The sequence below is a fragment of the Bos taurus genome, chromosome 10 (assembly GCF_002263795.3).
Source record: "Bos taurus isolate L1 Dominette 01449 registration number 42190680 breed Hereford chromosome 10, ARS-UCD2.0, whole genome shotgun sequence".
In the NCBI taxonomy this organism is placed as follows: domain Eukaryota; kingdom Metazoa; phylum Chordata; class Mammalia; order Artiodactyla; family Bovidae; genus Bos; species Bos taurus.
The window spans coordinates 31863364-31868176 of record NC_037337.1 but is presented as its reverse complement, the minus strand read 5'-3'; positions in this window follow the sequence as shown (position 1 = coordinate 31868176).

Below are 4813 nucleotides of genomic sequence, written 5' to 3'. Positions count from 1 at the left end.
AAGGTTAGGGGCAAAGGTGTGGAGAGGGAAGCTAGGATAAAAAATGATGCCTATTAATTCGTATAGCAACTGCATGCATCCATTTGAGATAATGCAAACACATGAAAAAAGTTAAATGACCAAATCCAATTATATGCATCAATTCTATCTTCGTCAGCAATTATCATTCTTTTGTAAACTGTAATTTTGGCCACTTGTGTGTACCAACCCTTAATTGTCAGTAATTCTCTAGTTTTCTAGCATTTTGTAATGAGATATTTAGCACACAACACTGCTGCTGCCAACTATTTACATTGTAGAATTGAATTACCAAATAGACGTACAAAAATCAAAGGAGGCAGCCACTTGTGGCATTCTTAAGTATTTTACTCTTTTATTGTTATCTAAATAATTCAAATTTTTGACAGAATCAGTGATAATCATGAGTCCTGGGGCCACATTTACTATTTTTCTTGCCGTGTAACAACATAATCAAGAATTATAGAAAGCTCTTTCTTTTATTAAATGATACAAATATAAAAGAAGGACCATCAGGACTACTTCTGCTGGTAATTTACTAACCCCTCCATTTTACTTAGAAATATAATTTTTTTTCTCGTACACAGGGTTATTGTTACCATCTTTCTAAATTCCATATATATGCGTTATTATACTGTATTGGTGTTTTTCCTTCTGGCTTACTTCACTCTGTATAATAGGCTCCAGTTTCATCCACCTCATTAGAACTGATTCAAATGTATTCTTTTTAATGGCTGAGTAATACTGCATTGTGTATATGTACCACCACTTTCTTATCCATTCATCTGCTGATGGACATCTAGGTTGCTTCCATGTCCTAGCTATTATAAACAGTGCTGTGATGAACATTGGGGTACATGTGTCTCTTTCCCTTCTGGTTTCCTCAGTGTGTATGCCCAGCAGTGGGATTGCTGGATCATAAGGCAGTTCTATTTCCAGTTTTTTAAGGAATCTCCACACTGTTCTCCATAGTGGCTGTACTAGTTTGCATTCCCACCAACAGTGTAAGAGGGTTCCCTTTTCTCCACACCCTCTCCAGCATTTATTATTGGTAGAAATATAATTTTTAATAAATAGTAGGGATAGAGACTTATCATAATAATATATAAACTAATCTTTCAGAAATGTCTGTGTGAACTTCCTAAAGGATACAGACTTGACCAATGTTTTCTATGTAGTCAAGTCAGTGGGTTGGTGACATCATTTAGGAATTTCTAATGTCATGTGGAATCCAGGATGGGCATGACTGAGAAGACTCCCTACATTTTTTTCACTTTTTTTTTTTTAAAGGAAGCCATGTGGGAGAGGGAGAGGGTGGGGAGATTTGGGAGAATGGCATTGAAACATGTATAATATCATGTATGAAACGAGTCGCCAGTCCAGGTTCAATGGACAATACTGGATGCTTGGGGCTGGTGCACTGGGACGACCCAGAGGGAGGGTATGGGGAGGGAGGAGGGAGGAGGGTTCAGGATGGGGAACACAGGTATACCTGTGGCAGATTCACTTCCATATTTGGCAAAACTAATACAATATTGTAAAGTTTAAAAATAAAATAAAATTAAAAAAAAATAAAAAATCCCAAATTATAAGTGAGAAAATGTAAAGAGAAATAAAAAAATATGGAATTAAAAAAAAAAAAAAGGAAGCCATTGGGAATCCTTAATGCATGTTATTAAGTGAAAGTAGCCAATCTGAAAAGGCTACATATTGTATGATTCCAATGATATGACATTCTGGAAAAGGCAAATTACGGTGACAACAAAAAGATCAGGGGGTTGTCAGAGTTAGGGTGAATGTGGGGAAATGAGTAGGCAGAGCACAGAGGATTCTTAGGGCAGTGAAAATACTCTGTAAGATATTATGATAAATACATGTAATAGTACTTTGGTCCAAGCCTGTAGAATGTACAACACCAAGAGGGAAGCCTAAGGTAAACCATGGATTTAAGGTGATTATAATGTGCCAATATAGATTCATTCTGGGTAAAAGATAAAACGTACCATTTGGTGAGTGTATGAGCACGTCAAGGCTGTATATTGTCACACTACTTATTTAACTTATAGGCAGAGTACATCATGAGAAATGCTGGGCTGGATGAAGCACAAGCTGGAATCAAGATTTCCAGGAGAAATATCAATAATCTGAGATATTCAAACGACACCACCCTTATGGGAGAAAATGAAGAAGAACTAAAGAGCCTCTTGATGAAAGTGAAAGAGGAGAGTGAAAAAGTTGGCTTAAAGCTCAACATTCAGAAAACTAAGATCATGGCATCCAGTCCCATCACTTAATGCCAAGTAGATGGGGAACCAGTGGAAACAGTGGCAGACTTTATTTTCTTAGGCTTCCAAAATCACTGCAGATGGTGACTGCAGCCATGAAATTAAAAGACGCTTACTTTTAATTTAAGCATCTTTTAAGGAAAGTTATGACCAGCCTAGACAGCATATTAAAAAGCAGAGACATTACTTTGCCAACAAAGGTCCATCTAGTCAAAGCTATGGTTTTTCTAGTAAGTCATGTATGGATTGAGATTTGGACTATAAGGAAAGCTGAGTGCAAAAGAACTGATGCTTTTGAACTGTGGTGTTGGAGAAGACTCTTGAGAGTCCCTTGGACCGCAAGGAGATCCAACCAGTCCATCCTAAAGGAGATCAATCCTGGGTGTTTATTGGAAGGACTGATGTTGAAGCTGAAACTCCAATACTTTGGCCACCTGATGCGAAGAGCTGATTCATTTGAAAAGACCCTGATGCTGGGAAAGATTGAAGGTGGGAGAAGAAGGGGATGACAAAGGATGAGATGGTTGGATGGCATCACTGACTCAATGGACATGAGTTTGGGTGGACTCTGGGAGTTGGTGATGGACAGGGAGGCCTGGTGTGCTGCAGTCCATGGGGTCACAAGAGTAGGACATGACTGAGCGACTGAACTGAACTGATGTTGATTATGGGGGAGACTATGTATGTGTGTGAGCAAGGGGTAAGTAAATGGGAAATCTCTATACTTCCCACTTAATTTTATGGTAGAACTAAAACTACTCTAAAAAAAAAAAAAACTTAGAAAGCCATTGCACTGGTTCATCTCAAAGATGCCTCATGGGTCTCTAAGAGTGGCCTTTAGTGATACTTTAAAATGGTAGGTGAAGGTGATGCTGATGGCTAGTGGAAAATCTGATCCTGGACTCAGGAGATTTTAATTATCCTGAACCTCTTTCTCTCACTACTTATGTAATTCATGTATATAGCCAGGGGTTTGATTTCCTCCTCTATCCAATGAAGACACTGAATGAGATTTGTAAAGTACCTTCAAATCCCCCCTCTTTTTTTCTTTTTTTAAACAACCAGTGATTTGTAAATTGTGTATTTTCCCAAGTATTGAATTGCTCATGGGTATTTGAAATTATATTTATAATATCTTTACGATGTTTTGATTGCCCATTTCTGTATTTGTTGCCTTTTAAAATGGACTCTAAAAAAGTCTAAAAGTAAGCTATTTTGAAATGAATAGTTTCTCCTCATTTCTTTTATCATTTGACCAACCTTTTTCTCCTGTTATTTTGGGACTGCTAACTTGAAAAAACTTAAAAAATTCTGTTTCCTAATCTCTCTTTGGAATGCTTTTGAATTTGATCTTGTTTAGCAGTTCTCATAATGTTCCATTTAGTCTGTGGACATCCCAAGATCTTTCATAAATCTTAAAAATTAGAAATTTCAGAATTCTGCCCACCCTATTCTTGTTTTTCTTATTGCATATTCATTTGAATTTAGAATATCTTCCAATGTATGTTGTCATTTTAATTTATTTTTTTAGTTCTAATTAGCATTCCATTTAGTCCATTCCTGTATGGATATCCATCATCTTATGTCTAAAACTAACCTTTTCATCCCAAAATGTTCCTGTGCCCTCTTTGCTCTCTTAGAAAATGATGTCACTATCTACAAAGTCTCCACTGCTGTTGAATTTGCAGCATCCTCAGGGTTTCCCTGGTGGCTCAGACGATAAAGAATCTGCCTGCAATGCAGGACACTCAGGATTAATCCCTGAGTTGGGAAGATCCCTGGAGAAAGGAATGGCAACACACTCTAGAATTCTTGGCTGGAGAATTCCATGAACAGAGGAGCCTGACAGGCTACAGTCCATGTAGTAGCAAAGAGATGGATATGACTGAGCAAGTAACATATACACTCAGCCCCCTTTTTTTCTTATTCCTTATCCAAATATTTGGAGAAGGCAATGGCACTCCACTCCAGTACTTTTGCCTGGAAAATCCCATGGATGGATGAGCCTGGTGGGCTGCAATCCATGGAGTTGCTAAGAGTCAGACACAATTTCACTTGGAGAAGTGGAGAAGGAAATGGCAACCCACTCCAGCGTTCTTGCCTGGAGAATCCCAGGGACGGGGGAGCCTGGTAGGCTGCCATCTATGGGGTCACACAGAGTTGGACACAACTGAAGCGACTTAGCAGCAGCAGCAGGAGTAGCAGCAGCAGCACCTTATACTTCCTAATACCATGTGCCATCACTTCCGGAGGTATAGTCTTTATAACATAGAGCTCTGCGAGAGGAATCCAGAAGGTTGAGGATGCCTACAAGAACAGTGACTGTCATCTCATTTCTCAGTTGGTGATTTGGCTGGACAACTGACTTGTTCATTTGCTCAGCATCTATCTGGGCAGGAGAAAACCCACAAGAGTGAGATGACAGCCCAGAGCAAAGGAACAGAGATGGAGTGGCCTCTGTCATACACAAGGGTGTGTGAGTTCCCCAAAGGTTAGTGGGGAGTCCCAGA